This window comes from Monodon monoceros, unplaced genomic scaffold (genome assembly GCF_005190385.1).
Source record: "Monodon monoceros isolate NGI ecotype Baffin Bay Population unplaced genomic scaffold, NGI_Narwhal_1 Super_Scaffold_3, whole genome shotgun sequence".
Lineage (NCBI taxonomy): Eukaryota > Metazoa > Chordata > Mammalia > Artiodactyla > Monodontidae > Monodon > Monodon monoceros.
In genome coordinates this window covers 5874929-5895071 of record NW_021703780.1, presented here as the reverse complement: position 1 = coordinate 5895071, position 20143 = coordinate 5874929, and the positions used below count along the sequence as shown (strand labels likewise).

Below are 20143 nucleotides of genomic sequence, written 5' to 3'. Positions count from 1 at the left end.
GAGAGGGCCAGAGGAGAGGGCCAGAGGAGAGGGAGAGGGCAAGAGAGAGAGGGAGAGGGCCAGAGGAGAGGGACAGAGAGAGAGGGCCGAGGAGAGGGACAGAGAGAGAGGGAGAGGGACAGAGAGAGAGGGAGGGACAGAGGGAGGGAGAGGAGGAGAGCAGGAGAAGGGGGAGGCTTCATCACTGCTTTAACAGTCTTGCCCAACCTGTTCTGCGGTGCGCTCTGTTAACTCCTTTCTGGCAAATGGATGCGCACAGCAGCCCTTTCTTTCTTCTTCTTTCCCCCACAGCCAGGCTGCAAATGAAGGCAGACTTGCAGAGAAAAGTCCCAAAGAAAAAGGCTAAACCCATTCCTGACTGGACTCAAACCCATAATTTGTATCCTGCAGCAGGAGACCTTCACTGCCAGCTCCCAGGGCGTCTTCTCCACCAACTTCCCAGGCCTCTCCATCTCTTAACTCTCCTCCTCCCCTTGGAAATATGGAAATCGAGGTTGGGTCCTGAACACAGCTAAGTGGAGGTAAGGGTGAGGGAGGCCCAGTTTTTACCCTCCAGAACAAAGCACTACGGGAGAAGGAAGCAAAAGGTGGTTTTTCTTCTTGCTGTTTTTTTGCTTGATATTAGGCATTTACGGGGTTAACAGACAGCCTGCAGACCAGAAATTTACCTGCTTAGCAACAGAAGCATCAACTAAGCCACACTGGTTGTTTTGACACAGGAAAAGCAGTTTCTACCTGGTGAAAATACCTGGTGATGTTTCAGTTGCCATTTTAAGCAACACACATATTAATCACATGAGAAGGGCAGTCAAGAAACCACGGTTAAAGGGAGAAAAAGTCCAAAGAGAGTTTACCCAGCTTAAAGGGGGAGATCAAAACCAAGCATGAAAACGCTGGACCGAGTAAGGAAAACATGCTCTCCAAGGTAGAACACTGCTCTTGAAAACCCTGAAACCGGGGCTCACTTGCCCCCTAACTTGTTTGCAGCTGCCTAGTCTTTACGTCGACCTTAAGGACTCTTCAGGTAGTAGGAGACAATGCTCACAAAAAGACAGATTTTCCCCCTCTGAACGGTGAGATGAAAAGGCAGGCATGAATCTCACAAACGATTACACTTTCTTCCTTTAAACATACCTGTATGTCTCAAAATTCACGTGCAACCCGGGGCCTCCATGTCTTCTTTGAAAGACGAGTGAAACCTAAATATCTACTTTAAAATTCAACTACAGAGAGCTTCTTCATTTTCAGCAAATGGCTGTTTCATCTTTGGAAACTCCAGGATGCCAGGGTTTGTAGAGTTGGTTGCTGTAGGATGTTTACTGCTGTTTTAACAGAAATGTGTCTCCTTAGCCATAGCAAGGCCTAAAAGCAATTAGGACTAACAATTTGGTCCAGTTGTTGAATATGTAAAGCACAGTATAAAAATATGTTAATACATCCTTTCACCTAAAATGCAATTAAATGAAACGTAAAGGAGGAATAATGCCAATGCATGCATACATAACACATAAATAATTACAAGGCCAAAGAATGAGAGAAACAAAACAGAAGTGAAATTCTGAACACTACTGGTATCATTTGGGGATGGAACCCCGTTTCAAGAAACAATGATAAACAGTCACTCTTATGATAATATTCAAATATTCTAGAAAACCACATTGTACTTGTAACGGCTTCCCTTAAAATCTAAACTGAAGATACTGGATGACAAAGAGATTTTGTGTAAAGCTTAGGAGATATAATGATCTAGGAAAAAACCCAACTTTCTAACTTCGACCCAGTTTAAAATAAAATTTCAAAGGCACATGGTTCTACAATATTGTAAAAAAAAAAAAAAAAGAGAGAGAAAGCACATATGCAAAAACCAAGCCACAAAACTAATCTCTTCCTTTAATAAAGTAAAATACTTGCACTTATTCAGAACCTCTATACTAACAGTTGGAGCAAATTAAGCCTTATTTCTGAAACTTATATTTGAAAAATGCAAGCTGGGTCAAAGAAACTAGTGTGGACAAAATGGTGGTATTTAAAGCAAAAATCTGGCCTATGCAGAAGCAAAGAAGAAGAAAAAAAAAAAAGGAAAAGGGAAAAAAAAGGCCGCAGTAATGCACTCTGGTCACAGCCAGAGTGGGCTGCAAGGCCAGTTGTATCTAACAGTTGTGCACGGGACGACAAATGGTGCATTCATAAGCTGCGAGAGCAGAGGCTGTTCAGAGGCTGTAAAGTCTGCGCTCGAAATGATGAGCGTCCGACTCTCCTCTTGTTTCACAGTCAAGGAGTGCAAAAAAAGATGGATTCACTTAGAGGCACAGGCTGTCCCTTCAGCTGTGGCAAAATGGTGAGCAAGAGGATCTAGATAAAGAGGCCCAAGTACCATTTACCCTCTTCTAACAAGAGCTGGGCCCGATGATAACTGAGTAAACACCTCTACAGAAGATAACACGGCAAGAGCGGTGGGGGGGGTGGCGGAGGCCCGGCAGAAACCAGAACGGAACGACATCTTTTCCAGCCCTTTCTAAAGAAATTATTCAGCATCCCTAAATCCACAGCCACCGACCAAGGGATTAAACGTCAGTAGCTTTATTACCTGTGTGTGACCTTACCTCTCCGTGGCCTTAACAAAAGAAACATCTGGTCCCAGTTATTCGGCATCCCTGATAATTCTGTCAAAGCGCCAATTTCTTAAAAAATTAATTAGTGGCATTTACACCTGCCAGTGCAGACGGCCTATCAGGGGTCTAGCACAGGTACCACACTATCTCGCTGAAAAGGAGACTCAGGGTTGCAACAGACAAGCATCGGATAGGAGAATTTCAAGGTTTGTGTCATTTCCTAACTCTATTAAAAAAAAAAAAAAATCCCAGTGGCTCAAATGTATTCATTTGTCTCATCAGACATAAATGTACAAGTAACCTGTTTATAAATACAATTTTGAAAGCTGATTATTAGGGGTGTTCATTAAAATCACCCTGGAAGCTTTTTCGAACTGACGAGGCCCAGCCTCACAACAGACCTACTGAACCTGAATCCCCTGGTCTTAAGAATCACCGGATGCTACAGCCCAGAACAGTGATCACCCAAGAAGGCACACCAAAAACGAGACGAGTCACAGGGCTCACCGGAAGTGCTCTAGGTACTGAGCTGCTCCTGGGGACGGACGAGGGCCCCGGGTGGGTGAACCAGCCTCATGATGGCACAGGGGTGCAGGCAGGGACCACCCGCACGCCCCGGTGCTAGCTCCGGGCAGGCCTGCGGGGACACAGGGCACACTGGGCAGGGCCCTGGTGGCAGGCGGCCTTCAGGCCCCAGGAGCAAGGCCCAGCGATCCCACAGGCCCTGCCGTCCCCCCACCGGGTCGAGGGCGGGGGTGGGGGGGGGCATGAAGCGCAGAATGTGGAGCCGGCGCCCGGCGCAATGGGCTCATCGCTACTACGACCACGTGGACCACGGAGGAGCCCGGGGCGGGGGGGGGGGGGGGGGCCCCGGGGCCGCGGCCGCCGCCCCCCCCCCGGCCCCGGGGGGGGGGGGGGGGGGGGGGGGGGGGGGGGGCCGGATTTAAAACCTGAGGCCACGGTGGCTTGTTTGGTTCCGTGGTGCCCCTCGGCCTCCATCCGAAGAACGCGGGTCACAAGGGAAAGAGGCAACAGCCGCCCAACACTGCAGAAGAGGACAGAAAGGACCCGGCGCCGCGCTGCCCCGGGCGTCCCGTCCCACAGAAGCTGCCCCTGTCCTTCCTCCTCCACTCATGCCTCCCCCAGCCGGGCTGCATCCCCTCTTCGTCCTCTTCATCCCCGGCCGCCTCCGCCTCCTCCTCCAAAAGGCTCTGCGGACACTTTTTCAGCCACACGCTGTTCTCATTAAAACGGCCATCAGGTAAGCCAAACCTTTTAACGTGGACTCCTTCTGGGCAACAACTACAAGACGCGAGTGGGCACGCTCACGCCCATGCAAAACTTCGGGAAACTTAAGTGGTCACAGGCTAAATGGCCTCAAGCGAACACCAGGGGAAAAAACATGAGGGAGCACTTCATTCGGGGCGCACATGAGTTCAAATCTCTACCTGAGAGGAACCCATCTCTAAACAACGAACTCAACTACTAGACGGGCTCTTCGAAGGCCTCCGGCCGCCCACGAGGTTGCCGCCCGGCCACCGCGGCCTCAGGAGAGCGCGTCAAGGTTTTCGTGGAAGCGACGCCGGCACTGCCCACGGGAAGGCGGCCTAGCCCCGCCCCCGTCCCGCCCCTGTCCGCCCCCGCCGGCCGGCCGGCCAATCGGCGCCCGCCTCCCTGACTGACGGCCCCGCCGCCCGCTCACGGGGCGGCCCCGCGCGGGCGCCGAGGTGGGCGGACGGCGCGGAGGCCCGGGCTGTACCAGCGCCCCGCGACCCCGCCGTCCGGCCGTCGACCGCCCGCTTCCCACAGGCCGCCGCGCCGGGACGGGCACGGGCGAGTGCCGGGATGACGGCCGCCGCGTGCTCTGCTGTGCGAACGCACTTCAGCTTAGACGGTCCCAGTGCACGAAGGCTCCGCGGCCCGAGGAGGGCCGGCTGCCCGGCGGCCCGGCCGCCTTCCGCGGCGTCCTCCCAGGCCCCTCCCCGGCCCGGCCGCCGGGAGCCCAGAACCGAAATCCATACAGACAGCCTCGATTCGGTCGGTGTCTCCCTCCGGGAAGGAGACACGACCCTAGGGCGCGCTCCGCAGCCCCACCCTCCGTGTCTGCCACGGATGCCTAGGGGGCAGCCTGCAATGAAGGGCAGGAAGAGGGTAGTTCTTACTGTCTCTGTAGTTTTTAAAACGTTTAGATCCTTTTCACTGAAAAGAAGCACAAGTCACATTCCTATTTTCGGAAAGAAGACACAGGGGAAAGTTCTAGAATATTACATGATTTCCGAGACGAGAACGTTTACTCTATATTTGGCGATATTTCATCTAGCAGACTTCACTGTGCTAACTCCGGAAATGAAATTAGTGCTCAGAGGGCAATCCCAAACAATCTCTGAGAAAGGAAAAAAAAGGAAATCCCTTTAATATCAGATCGTCAGAATAATCACGATATATGTTATAGTACTTCTTTGGGGGGACCTTGAGAACCTTTCATCCTAGAAGGCAGTCCTGATAAAAATTTTTCTTAAGGAAAGGAAAGAATACACAGTGTTTTAAAATCACCTGTCTTGCCATTCAGAGGGAGCATCTGAAGAAATCTCTTTTAACCCCAGGACAGAGAAAGGCCAGACCAAGTGTCCTTGTCTTAGGCCCACAAAACCATAGAGAGGATATTGAAAGTGTGAAACTTGACCCTAAATTCTCAATAATTAAAAAAAAATTCAACATCCATGTGACCTTGGACTCTCTCATTTTCATCTGTCTCTTGCAGTACACTCTCTTTGCTAGCCATTCAGTACACTGCAAGCCCTGATAAAAGTAGTTAATGTTTACTGAAACCTGGGCATGAACTGTACTAAACCTGATAGGAGTGAAAAGGCAAAGTTCTGTTAACAGCATCCATGCACAATAAAAAAAAAATTTTTTTTAATTAAAAAAGAGGGGGTGGAGGACCAGGAAAAGAGGAAACTTTTTTCCTTCTTTCTAATTTGAACTTAAAAATCTCTCACTGATGAATACATCAATTATACATCCCCCAAAGAGGCTTTTTATCTTTGTTGTTATCTTTCTGGAAAATTTTCAACACAAATATAGTTCAATCATTTAAGATTTTTCTTAATTTATAGACCTTAAGACTGAAACCAATCTGTTTATATCTCTTGTTCTCTGACTTTTTTGGAAGGCCCAGGTACTTGATCAGTAACCAGTTTTAATGATACTACTCTCCAACTTTATTCATTTGAATAGCTGCTTACAAGTTACAGCTAAAGAACTGTAGTTCATGCAAAAATAAATTTAAAATTTCAATGGATATCATCTAAAATATTTTTTCTTCCCTTGACTTTTTACTTTTTCAAATGTAAAAACAGTTAATTTCAGTCTGATCAGATCTTTAAGTCTAACATTTCTTATACCATTACCTTCACTCTAAGTATACTGTTGTGTATAGGAACTTACTGATATTTTTAACTTACTGATAATCTATCTTTTCCTCCCATTTCCACACTATCCCTTTTTCTCCCATTACCTCAGTTAAAATAATATCTCAACTTACACACACACACACACACACACACACACACACACACAGACTGTATCCTGAACAGGATGCTCTCAGGTGTTTAAAGCCAACTTTCTCTCTCCCCATCCCCCCTTGCTTAAAGGGCAGCAATAGAACCAGTCACCTTGGAAACAAACATCACCCAGTGTTTGCAGAACAAACAATGGTACCTTTTCAGCCAGTACCAGGCAGGCAGGCCAAGGGGCAGCCCAGCAATTCTGGGCCATACAGGAGTGTTAACATATTGCATTCATTCAGTGCACGAAAAAGTAGTTCAGTACTGAAAATGAAGCGTTTGAACCTCTCAAACGTGTGAACCTTTGGCTAGAAACCACAGTCAAAGCCAGGGAGGTTGAAAAGTCCAATAAGGCTACCCATAGTCAGAAGAAATCTTTTCATTATTTTTGGAATTGTTTTTACATACCTCATGAATAAGGTAAATTACACTCTTGTCACTGAAAATTACCTTCTCTGGCGACTAGGAAGAAGTTGCTTAAGATCTTAAAAAAAAAAAAAAAAGGATGTTTTATCTAATTACATCTACAAAACCATCATGTCATTTTTTAAAATGTGCTACTAAATATTGGTTCCTAAAACATGTATATTGCTTGGCACCTAAACCCTCATGAATTTCTAGTACGGATAAAGAAATCTGACTTTAAGCTAGAAAATTAATTATCAATTTTTTAAACAGTGCCAAACATACATGAATCTATAAGGGCCCTAGATAATAACTCACCACTTTTTGACCTTGGATAACAACAATTACTAAACTGTCATTTATTAAAGACTTACAAGGGCTAATCATTTGGGGTAGCTCAAGTGTGAGAGGAGATTCTGTTATTATCGTTTTTAAAAAGCTCAACTGGATAGTTAATTTAAAAGAACACACACAAGTGTTCTTCAGGTCCTTCAGAATGAAAATTTTAAATGTTAAATGTAATTAACAATTTCCTCCTTATTCTGGGTGTGTGCTGAAGTTTTCCTTCCCACCAATTAAAAGAGAAGGCTGGGCGCAACTGAATTATTTGGACAGGAGTTTGATGTCAGTTAAATACCACAGTAACTGGCATTTTCTGTCACCTCCAGACTGAGGGACAAACGCCTAATTAACATGGACCAACGTGCAGCTTAAACTGGAAAAGTGCCTGTCCTTTTTCTTTCTTTTCTTCTTTCTCAGATTTAGGTCTTTAACATCCTTGAGTTAAAGTGCACAATGCTATCTGACTGAGGTGTAAAAGTCTAATTAACTAATAATGCTTTTTTTGCAGCAAAGTAAATCAGTTAACATTATTAATCTTCCTGACTGGGCCTGAGGGAGGGAGGGAGCCTTTTGAAAGGGAGCTGAACGATTAGACTGGATGCCCTTGAAAATGAAAAGGAACCCTGCGAGCGATGACTGATAATCCTAAAAAACGACTGAGAAATACTATAAAATACCACCGCTGGGCGTAGCACCAGGCCATCCTCTGAAAACTGCAGCTGCGGCTCCAGGGCAGGGAGAGGAAGAGGAGGAGACTTCTCCCATCCTTTCCTTCCAGGACCACAGAGAGCAGAACTGGAGCCTTGCACTCCCTTCTCGGATACTGCACCTTTCCAAATCATTGCTTTTTTTAGTAGACCAAACAAAAAGTACCACCTAGAGCAGCTTGGGTACACGAGTCCCACACTTTGGCCAGTTCGGGCTAGTTTCAGTTTATCAGGAAAACAACTAACTTAGCACTTGGCTGCTTAGCTTTTAGCTGCCTTCTTTTACTGCCTATTCAATACTCCAAAAATGTGCATGCGTGTCATACTCATGTTAGCAAACCATAAATGTATCGCATGAATGCCAGCCTCTGAAGAGGAAAAGCCAACAGCCAGACAACAACTTCCGAACCATAGCCTGGTCTGTACCGAAACAATGGCAGTGACTGCCGTCCACCTGTCCACCCTCTGCCCTGGATTCCCCCTCCCTGCACCCCGTTCCAGAAGGCGGCTCCTTCCCCCGGGGCCCAGGGAACAGGGGAGGCAGTCTCTCAGCACCCCCCTGTTCCGGCAGCCTCCCAGGCCTTCTCTGGAAAGCCAGGGACAGGAAGAGTCAGCACTGAGCTGAGCTTTGGGGAAGGACTCCCAGTGCCAAGCCACTCCTGTCCCCAGACCCAGAGGCGCAGGGAGACCCAGGGCGACGACCCCAGCCACACGCAGCTTCCTCCACGTTCTCAAAGAACATCTCAAAGAGGCAGAGTTAGGAAGAAAAAGAAGGAGGCCCAGGTGCCAGGGTGGCTTTACCTTCTCCCCTCCTCAGTATTTCTATTAAGTTTCTGTTTCACTGTCCCCTCTCCTACAGAGTATGTGAAGTGATGCACACCTCTTAATGAAATTCTGTGGGAAACACAACAGATCTGATTAACAATGTGCTTTTTACAAGCCACCTGATAATAAAGCACTCTTGAAAGCATCAAGGTTCAGAACTCAATCCATTTTGAACTAACATATTTATGCTCTAATAGATTTAAATATCTTTAGAGAGTGTTAGTCATTACTTTGTGCACCATTATGCCTAAAAATCATCTTTTCTCCTGTTCCAAAAGGAAGGTAAGTTCAGAGAAAACTTTACTTACGTATTCCTAAGTTTAGTATGTACTCATAACCCCCTCCTCAAATAACATCTCTTACAAAAAGCTTGGTTATTTACTATTATCTCCATGTTGCCTAGTCACTGGGACCAGCCACCGAAGGGGGAAAACCCCAGCTGATTAAAAAATTCTTCAAGATAAACTAAACTAAAATCCTTAAGGAAGAATGTACAACTCACTTCTATTTTCTTCAAAAAGATAATTACTAACGTCCATAAAACAGAGGCAAGAGAAGGCACTGAAAGACTCCCCTTTCAAACCAAACCTCTCTTAGAATCAGAATTGTGAAACTGCTTTGGAATTCTTGAAATGATGGTTGGAGGGTTTTTGCCCCTGGAAACCTTTGTGAGGTCATCATCCATCAAAAGTGACCATCGCCCTCCGTGGACACTTGGGAGCCTCATCGTGGGTGAGTGCTGGTCCCACTGTACGGATGGCCACAGCCCTGGAACTGAGGTCAGCAGACTGTAATCACACTCTCACCAGGTCCACTTCACGGAAGTAATTCTTCCACATCAGGCCCAGCTGATATGGGCTTACTGTGCACCCTGTTTTGCTAAGAAACTGTTGAAGATTTTCTAAAGCAACTTGGAAAGGCTATAGAAGCTTGAAATAAAGGTGACATTCAACATTTCTTGAAAATACACAGACACCACATAAAACTTAAGCAAAATACCTGCTCCCAGCCCTGACTCCTTAAAAAGGTGAACCCTGGGATGACTGTCCTTCATCAGATAATACAGAGACATCAGAAATGAGGCGGCTTCTTCTGCCACCCATATCTTGGGGGACTAAGCAGTGCAAGAACTTTTTTCTCACAGCCCAAGACTAGTGTTATATGAGGCATCACTGTTGAATAACAATTACTAAGAGAAAAAAACAGGACTACAGGAGAATGAAGATAAGGTTTTTGAGGAAGGTCACACTCCACTGGCAGGTCTTTTGGCTGCTGCCTTGCCATAAAGCAGCTTTTAGGATGCTTAGAATTTCTCTAGTTTTATGGTACTTTTCCTTTATATAAAAAGACAATAGCTTCTAGCCTTACAAAGATTTTTCTGTTTGCTTTCACGGATTAAAAAGAAAGAAAATGCAGCCTGGGGGTATCATTATGTCACCTCCCAAGAATATGATAAAAGAGATACTTCCCATTTTACAGATGGAAAAACCCGAGGCACAGGGTGTAACATCTTTCCATTAACCATAATCAGGGTTGGACTTGGGTTTGGGACCTTAAGTCTTCTAGCTGACAAATCCAGCCCCTCTCTGTAGCAGATCATATGAAATTCTTGAAAAGGACCAAGGGAGATAGTTCATCAGGTGTGTTGAAATGTCCCTGACTCAATTCGCTTCTCCAACAACGTTCCTTCCTCTGAAATGGTGAGGAAAGTGAGGTGGGGTGGGCCCCTCTGGAAACGTCAGCAGTGAGCAGTTGGCAACAAACTGCACCCTCCTAACCTGTCATTTAATGGCCCTCGGACCCTCCGCCTACACAGCTGTCCCTGGAGTTAGAGAATCCCACTTGCCCTTCAGAAGGGGTCTGATTGCTGTCTTCCTCACATTAGACCTTAGAGTGATTCACAGGCAGGCTCTATCTTCCTGAGGGCAGGGGCCTCCTAGGGGCTATTTCAGAAGCTCCGCCCATCAAGCATCGACAAGTCTCGTAAATCACACACATATATGTACTATTATTGGGCAAGTGTATGAAGATGCTGTTGTAATTAATACAGAAAAATTCCACTAAAAGTGTTATTTTTAAGAACTTTTTGTTAGAGCTTCCCAACAGAGTCTAAAAATATACCTAAAATTATGTTTGCCCCAGAAACATTTTTTTACATTAAAAGAGGTCCTTATATTAGAAAAGACTGGGAATAACTGCACTAAAACGTCCAAATTACATGACACTGATTGAAGCAAAACATCCAATTAAAAATAAAACTACAAGTACATAACATATCCCGTCAGCAATTAACATTCACCCCGGTGTCCTATACAAGATGGAAAACACCTTCTTCTCAAGAGAACTTGACCTTTTAGAAGGACTCTTTGAACTGCTCAATTTGCTTTTCACCAGTGATTCTTGTTTGTTTGGAGCAACAGGATGGCAGGTCACAGGCTAATCAAAAAATAAATACGTTTTGTCAGTTCAGCATTTTCCTCTTTAGAATAAATCAATTTCCGATTACCGATTCATAATTTACAGTAAAAATTTTAACCTTAGATTGGCTTCATTTAACATAGGACCAGTAAGTGCCCAGGGAACCCAAAATAATTAAAACATTAACCTCTGACCCCCCCCTCAAATTATGCCACATCAAAATAAAGTGATTTTCATGGCAAAGAACATTTTAATAAAACAGAAAATACTTATCCCATTAAATTTTTAATAGGTACGGTATAATTTAAAGGCATGTACAAAACTGGGCTTTTTATTGTCTACAAATGTAAAAAATCTCAGTTTTTGTAATAAGCGTATGTATCCACAGGAAGCAGATATACAACAAGGTGATTTATGACTCATGAAAGTAAGTAATTTTACTTTCTTATGTGCTTTACTAGCTTTCTCTTCCTTTAGAATTTTTCTATGGTGAATATGAGTTAAATGCGCAAAAAAAAAAATCTAATGGGAAAAACCTTTCTTAATACTTAGGGTTGTTGACATAGTCCGCTTACTAACATCCTTGGCAAAAGAATAATGGTGGCTCCACTGTACAAACGTTCAGAAACCCCCCACCCCACCCAATACAAAACACCAGGCATCTGGGCTTGGCAGGGTTGCTGACACTGAAGAGAACTGACCACGTAAGACGGAGGTTCCCGCAGCCCTGCCCCTGCATCTCTCCAGGCCTGATGTTCCTCACCTGTAAAGTAAGGGGTGGAAGAACACAGTCTGGACGAGGACCCCGAGGCCCCTTCCAGTACAACGTTCTCACTGGAAACCAAGAAGATGAACATACAGCTTCGTCAAAATCTTGCAAGTCGGGCTTCCCTGGTGGCACAGTGGTTAAGAACCCGCCTGCCAATGCAGGGGACACGGGTTCGAGCCCTGGTCCGGGAAGATCCCACATGCCGCGGAGCCACTAAGCCTATGTGCCACAACTACTGAGCCTGCACGCTAGAGCCCGTGAGCCACAACAAGAGAAGCCACCGCGATGAGAAGCACGTGCACCGCAATGAACAGTAGCCCCTGCTCGCCGCAACTAGAGAAAAGCCTGTGAGCAGCAACAAAGACCCAGTGCAGCCAAAAATAAATAAATTAAATTAATTAATTTAAAAAAAAAATCTTGCTAGTCGTGACACCACTTGCCCAGGGTAGCTTTAAACTGATTTCACCAACTTTACCAACTTCAAACGCTTCATAGACATCACAGCCAAGAGAGCAATGCTGGATGAATAAAAAAACACTTTTAAAAAGTTTCGGTGGCCAGCACATTTTTGGTGGGGCTAATCGGTATGGCAACCCTGCCCCAAAGGAAGGCAAACATAGACAAGAGGCTTGAAACCACCAAGGCAATGCCACTCATCGAATGCTGGCGTGGTGCCAAACACTGGTAAGTATTTATAGTGTTTTATATCATGTCCTCCAATCCCATGACATAGATCTGATTACTCCTGAAATTTTACGTGTGTGAAAAAGGTCTGCTGAGGGCTTCCCCGGTGGCGCAGTGGATAAGAATCCGCCTGCCAAAGCAGGGGACACGGGTTCGAGCCCTGGTCCGGGAAGATCCCACGTGCCGCGGAGCAACTAAGCCCGTGCGCCACAACTACTGAGCCTGCGCTCTAGAGCCCGCGAGCCACAACTACTGAGCCCGCGTGTCACAACTACTGAGCCCGCGTGCCGCAACTACTGAAGCCCGCGCACCCTACAGCCTGTGCTCTGCAACAAGAGAAGCCACCGCAGTGAGAAGCCCGCACACCACAACGAAGAGCAGCCCCCGCTCGCCGCGACTAGAGAAAGCCCGTGCACAGCTACGAAGACCCAACGCAGCCAAAAGTAAAATTAAATAAAAATTAAAAAAAAAAATAAATAAAGGTCTGCTGCAAAAACAAGAGATCTGAGGTGTGAGGTATTTGTGCCTGTGTGCCAAGTCACCCAACTGCTCTGTTGGAGTTGCCTTCACTAGGATGGGGCAAAATGACCCGCTCACTCCAGTCATTCCTTTATTCAATACTGACTGAGCACCCAGGCTGGGCCAGGCACTGGGCTAGGTGCCTGGGATCCTGCATGAACAGAGGGGAAAAGGAGCAAAAAGTTCTCATGGAGCTTACACTCCGCTAAGAGGAAAACAGATCATAATGCCTAGATCAGACTGGGTGCTTGACAAACATTAGCTCCTCGCCCCCATCTTTAGAAATGGGAAAAGCATCAGAAAACAAATCCAAAAGAAGACATCAGCTCTAAGCCAGCCCCAAGCTAGAGAAGTTTTTCTTAATCAACAAATACACCAGCTTGGGCTCAAAGTCCTTATACTGGAGTGGCCTCAGGCAAGTTATTTAAACCCTCTAAACCTCAGCTTCCCCATCTGTAAGATGGAGATAACAACGACCTCAGAAGGTCGATGCAAAGGTGAAATGCGACAAAGCACAGAAAGTGGAGGGCACAGTGCCTCCTGTACCCTAAGGGTACCAGGTATGATTAGGAGCGTCTTCCAAACCTGCAAAATGGGGACAACAACACTTGTTTGCTTGGTGGGCTTGCTGTGAGGACTGTGAAAATAACGCACGGAAAGCATTTACAAAGGCCGCGTGTGATGGTATGTATTTGCTTCTTTAAAATGCCAGTGACACCAATGAATGGGGAGGTGGCCACAATGGCATCGCCAGGCTAGAGCTCAAGAGAAAAGAGCTGGGGGCACACCGGGGGGAGGGGGGGTGGTTAGGAGCCTCAGAAGGGCGTTTTGCTACTAGCACAGGTGCTGAGTATGTCCCAGACCTCCCCTTGCCCCAAATTAGGGCAGGCGAGGGCACCTTTTGGGCTGCGGCACTTACCACAACGGAAAGCCAAAGACTTGGAAAACTGGATGCGAGGGAAGGGTCGGCAGTCTGGGCTCAGGCCCCACCCTCGGCTGTAACACCTGGACCAGGGCACGTACTCACTCACATCTCAGGACACACACGCGCCAGGAAAGCCTTTCCACCCTGGTTTCAGTTAAGCCAGGGTTAACGGATAAACCAATATGCCGACATTATAAATGTGATCCAGGATTCCAGTGGACAAGTCCCCAAAAGAGATAAGCCAGAACATAGAGGTCTGAACCCAAAGAAGTCTATGGCTGTAAAGAAAGAAAGTCCCCCTCCTGTGTGTGTACATCACTCAGTGGGCTCTGGGCGATTCAGCGATCTGACTGCTGCTTGGTTCACCCTGTACCAGCTGATGGGGATGCGCCCTCTGCCTCAGGCCAGAAATCAGCAGTGAAGGAACCCTAGCAGCCCCGCGAGGTACAACCGTGGCCTCGCTGCCCCTCCCGAGGACATTTCCAAAGCCTCATCAGGCCACCTGTCACTTCTCTGCTCAAAACCTTCGGACTCCCTCTCAGGGACGGAGGACAGCTCCAATTCTGCCCCACCCCCATCCCACCCCAGGGAGCCCTGCAATGCCAGCACCTTCCAGTATGCGGTCCTCAACCCCAAACTACACCTCCAAACCCAGCCTGCCCCTTCCCGCTGGGACCGCAGCCTTCCCACGGGTGCACGGCTCGGGGGCCACACTGCACTGCACCCTTTCACGATGTAAACTCCCAAAGGCAAGAACCACCATGCTCCCCTGTGCCTAAACCTAGTATCCTAAACGTAGAGGCACTCAAGTAATGTGTTATGCTCAAATCCGCGCCAACTATTAAAGAATCAAGACGAATGAAATCAAGCTTCAGAGCTGCTGGGCTGGGAACTCTCCAGGTACCACGGTGTCATGAAGTCCCATGTAACCAAAGAATGTCCTTCAGACTGTGGATATGGCCTAAAGCTTCCTGGTAGTCTGACACTGGCTGCGTGATCTCAGAAAAAGTGAATTTCTCTAAGCCTCAGTTTCCTGTCTTTAAAAAGAGGAGGTGATACCTATGCCCCATCCATGGAGTAACACATGCAAGCACTCCGCACAAGGCCCTGGGCCCGAGTGGGGCTTTCCTTCCCCAGTGAGTCCACCCTGTGCTCTGCAACAAGAGAAGCCACCGCAGTGAGAAGCCCGCGCACGGCAACGAAGGAAGCTTCCTTCCTTCACAGACAGAAGGAACCCACTCAGCACTTTGAGACACTCCCCCTCCCCCCTGACTCCCAGCCTGACCCCTCAAAACCCCACCCCAGCTCATAGCATCCCACCTCCTCCCGCACGATTCCAGCTCCAGTGAGAGAACTCGGTAAGAAACAAAACGAAACGAGAGGTTGCCAACAGTTCATAAAATCGTAACACATAAACATCAGTTTTAGGTGATGAAATTATTAACTTTAAGGTATGTGTTCCGTCCAACCTGCTCACTCTGCAGGGGCCTTCCCACATTTTTCACAGCCCTCTCAGCAAGGTCCCTCGGTCCCTGAGTACAGGCCTTGAAATGTATAAAGTCACACATATTAAAAATGGATCTGTCCTCCCCAGAGGAAAAGGCAGTGTGTGCCTCCACCATAATTAATAAACCACGAGCGTCTCTGGGGCCTGCTATCTACCTTCACCACACGCATCTCTGTGGGCACAGAGCGCCTTTCCTGGCCGACCTCACCCGTAGGAGGAGGTGGAATCCCAGCAGAGGACTGGGAACACGGGAGGGCAGACAGAGCATTACCTGGGCGAGGGCAGATGCTACCCAGGTGAGCAGAACAGGCACAAATCCACTCCACTTGAGGCAGCTTCGCCTTTGTGAGCTGATTCTTCTCCCACCCGCGGCTTCCAGAAACCTGCATCCACAGGCTCGTCAAGACTGCACACTAGCTCACCCTCCCAGCCCGCATTCGCTCCCGGCTGACAAACTGAATAAGTAGCTCCCCCGACTCCCAGCATCCATCCTCAATATTTTCGAGGGTACAGAAATGAGTCTGTCTCTAATTCCCTAGCTGATGAGCTTAAGTAAGTGCCAAGGAGTAAAACACAACCAAGGAAGTTTAAACATTGTTGAACTGAATTCTATCTGCTGAAAATAAAGGTCCCACCTCTCAATGATCACTGAACACCACTTCAGACGGCAGCCCACATGTCCTGGGCTGAAAAAAATCTCTTGGAAAAAACGGGAAGAAATATTCGGTTCCATATGGCATCAACGTCCAAGTTCATTCTGCTGGACGAGTCTCCTCTATGGCCTGATTTTTCTAAAGGTTTAGCAGCGTTCTCTCCGGGGCAGAGCTGCTCACACCACGGCCTGGCTTCAGAGCACTTCCTGGCTCACAACTGCCTCCACAACTGGCCATCTACACTGCCAGAGACACATCTCAACACTCCTTCCACCCTAACTCTGCACAGCACCCCAACCGTACTCTCTTGGTCTCACCCCACTGCTTACCCATCCTGTCCCCAAAGAAGCCTCGTGGTATCATCCCCCAGGGCCTGTACTTACACTGCTCTTCACCTAGAAGTTCATTTTCCCTTTCCTACACGCTTCTCCACGTGGCCAGCCCTTCACATCTGAGAACATCATCACTACCTCTTTTCCCGACGGCTTCCCTCTGCCAGGTCCTCAGTGTGTCCTGGTGTCTCTGCCGGTTGTGACGCACTGGTGAGTGTCAGGGCTGGACCACGTCTTACGCATCCTTGCCTCCCTGGAGCCTAGTGCCTGGGGGAGGTATCGAGAAGCATTCCAATGCAGGAAAGCTGATGGGATTCCAGTCACTGAGAAAGAAAAAGCCCGGGATGCTGGTCTCCAACCCAGACGTCTTTCACTACTCTCCTGCCGGACCCATCAAACTGCCACGAGCAAAATAAGAACGGTACTAACGGTGGTAGGAGCTGGTAGCACACAAGGCTGAAATTTTCTATTTGTAACTAAATTTCAAAACAATCCTCCTCCACAGACCCACCGGAAACAGGAAACAGACCATCAGGCGCTCGGCGCAATTCAAGACCTGCTGGTTCCACAACTTGCTCGGGGGCTCCCACAAAAGGGTAGGAAGGGTGCACAACTGGACACCCTCACCCCAGAAACGTTCCACGGGAGACAGGGCATCCTCCGTCACTGTCCTCCAGTCCATGTAGCTCCTACTGCTTAAAAAGCAAAGCAAACAAACAAAACACCTCCTAGAGACTATCTCCCCTGAATATGGACAAATTCAAACATTAGGTTAGTAATTAGATCAATTCAATTGTTGCCCCTACATCCCTGGTAACACAGACCACTGGGCCTCTTAGATGGCTGATCCTGACCCCCAGTACTAACTCTGAGGCAAAATCTTGATGTTATATATTAAATAAAATGATAATAGCCTATTATAACAGCAAACAAGTGACCTGTTTTCCAGGCATTGGCCCTCCAGAAACCCAAGGCAACCCTCACCCCCCAGATGCTCAGAGCTTACAGCGTCCTGGCTTTTCCCAAAGTGGCCAACACACCATCCTTACTTTGAAACGGAGCTCAAGCACTTTTAGTGAGGTTAACAGTGGTTGTCTGCAAGAAAGAAGTTAAGGGGCAGGCGTGCGCCCCACCACCCACCACACAGAAGACGAGCAGAAGCCTCGAATGCCGGCCCAACCTCTCCGCTCCCTGGAGCCTCTCATGGGAACTTAGGGAAAACTGTCCCCCAGCAGGATGTTCAGGGCCTCCCCCGACTCTCTGCAGGGTCTTCCGGGCCCCGGGTGCTCTGGGGCAGCCACTCCCGCTGGCTGATTTGTCAGCCAACTGCACCTCCCCTCCCACTTGATCTTCCACAGAATTGACGGTCTAACTCGCTTTGTCAAATACCAGATAGAAGGACCTGTTTCACGGGTTAAGTTTTAATCTACTTCCAGGAGCCAGTGGCCCTGTCGCACACGTGTCCCTGTCTTTCCCCTTGCTGTGTACCGCAGGGCTCTGCACACAGCAGGTCTTCAGGGGATATTTATTTGGTGACTATGTCATGTCATTGTGAAAGGAAGTTGAGCAGGGGCCACCAGCACAGGCTCTGGGGTCGGGCTGCACTGCTTCATGCCTGCTAGCTGGCTGCCTCACTGGGTCTCAGTTTCCTCCTCTGAATAACGGGGATAATCACTGTACCTACATCACAAGGGCAAAGAGCGGTTGTGAGGAATGAATGAGATGACCCACGTCAAGAATTCAGGACAAGGACATAACTGGTACGCGCTCGATAACCTTAGTTCACATCACTGCTTCCTCCACCACTCTTGTGCGGACAGTTCTTCCTGATGAAAAGCCTAACAACCTTAAGAGGGTGAAACGGGGCAATAACTTGAGTTTTTTTGTTTGTTTTTTTTTTTGCGGTATGCGGGCCTCTCACTGCTGTGGCCTCTCCCGTTGCGGAGCACAGGCTCCAGATGCGCAGGCTCAGCGGTCATGGCTCACGAGCCCAGTCGCTCCGCGGTATGTGGGATCCTCCCAGACCGGGGCACGAACCCGCGTCCCCTGCATCGGCAGGCGGACTCTCAACCACTGCGCCACCAGGGAAGCCCCCTAACTTGAGATTTTTGACTTAAGAGTCACATATGGATGAAGTCTAACACGGGCAGAAAAGAAACTGAAAAGACAACATCTGGTTTATCTGATATAAAGCGAATACAGGTGGGCTTTGACTAGGGATGCTTTTCATCAAGGGCAGTCTGTAATTCAAAGGTCTGCTGACCGGATTTAATTGCACTCTCCGTAGAGTCGTTTATCATACGAATAACCAGGTCATGGTTTCTGCTGTTTGCGGCTGGATTTCTGTGTCTTCCCTTCTCTGCAGATACAGGTGGCAGCAGGAGCAACCTGACTTCCCAGAGACAAGCCGACCAAAGGAGCCCTCCCCGAATTCCATCTGCCATGGAGATAAAACAGTGAAATAAAGCTGCCAGGCCATTTGGGCTGCGTTCTCTAAGTATAATCATTTGACCATCCCCGAGCCCTTCAAGAACCAACACCAGGGATTGAATACACAACCGTCTAAAGAAAAAAATTACCCGACAGATAGCATGAGGTGTCACCACTATCTAGCAGTTAGGGGTGCGTTATCTGAAAGTGAGCTTATATAATATACACCTTTGTCACCACAAACTGGCTACTGAACATACTACCCACGCCAATTCTGGACACTCACTACAAGGCCATCCCTAGTAAGCTATTTTTGCAACAAACGTATTAGATGTCCAAGTCCACGCTTCTGCTTGGGTCACGGTGAGGTGAGGGACTGTGTTGTATGCATTGTACCTGAAGGTTTAAATTTTCCAAAAAGATGCGTAAACCCAGTTTCTTGAGTTCCCTTCCCACCATCCCCTCACCAAGCTGTTTCAGCTAGAAAGAAGCCTAGGGGCAAGGTCCCTGTTGAGCGTTTTTCCTCTCATCAGCTCATCTTATCAAATGTAGGACTGGAATAAAGTGTGCCATCTGTTACAAATGGGATGTGAGGCTGAGGTGATGTGGGAACATCCGTGCTTTTTCAACAAAAGATGTTAAATCATACTCTCCCCAAGGTGGGCAGCGCTCTCTGGGGGCCAGTGGTCGGGTTACCCGAGTCAGGACTGATCCCATATAAAAAGAGAAGCGGGATTCCCTGGTGGCGCAGTGGTTGGGAGTCCGCCTGCCGATGCAGGGGACGCGGGTTCGTGCCCCGGTCCGGGAAGATCCCACATGCCGCGGAGCGGCTGGGCCCGTGAGCCATGGCCGCTGAGCCTGCGGCCTTCTGGAGCCTGTGCTCCGCAACGGGAGAGGCCACAACAGTGAGAGGCCCGCATACCGCAAAAAAAAAAAAAAAAAAAAAAAAGAGAAGCGTCTGGGGAGCAGGCTGGGGCTCACCTGAAGTTTTGATGAGTCATTTGTATGACGTCAGAGAAAAGCTTTACCTAAATCCGGAAGCACTGCTAATGCTTTCTTGCAAGATGATTTAAGGAAGGTGTCCCAGCTCACAAGGACAAGCGAGGCAGGACCTCTCCAACCCCCTCCATGAAGCAGGAATTCCAGTACAGGAGGAAGTAAGGAGGGTGGCACTCCCCAATGGACTCTCTGGGGATCAGATTGCACAAGGCAGCCGGCCTGCGCTCCAGCTCCAAGTTTTTACCAACTCAGCGGAAAACACACCACTTTCTAGCTCATTCCACAAAGATTTTGTTTGCCTTGAGAAAAAAAAAGTTAATTAACGCAGTAAAAACCCAAGGACTGCCTTGGGGCAATGGGGAGCAGGTCGGCCATCACCAGAGATGTTCAAACACAGGCTGGACCGTGGCTCGGTGGAGACCATCCCCGTGGAAGGATGAAATCTCTCCC

The 20143-nt window shown here is 48.0% G+C and overlaps 1 protein-coding gene across 8 annotated transcripts in view; it reads right to left on the bottom strand.

The window, feature by feature from the left end:
* The window catches only part of RREB1 (ras responsive element binding protein 1), a 177781-nt gene that overhangs the window by 103395 nt on the left and 54243 nt on the right, over positions 1-20143 (bottom strand). The window contains exon 1 of one of the 8 annotated variants that reach the window (XM_029242690.1): positions 5166-6649. The exons of 6 other annotated variants lie outside the window; for them this stretch is intronic. The gene's annotated coding sequence lies outside the window, so the exon portion shown is untranslated. Of the gene's footprint in view, positions 1-1134; positions 3383-5165; positions 6650-20143 lie in introns of those variants that run through there. One more of the 8 variants, XM_029242688.1, reaches the window with a different exon arrangement.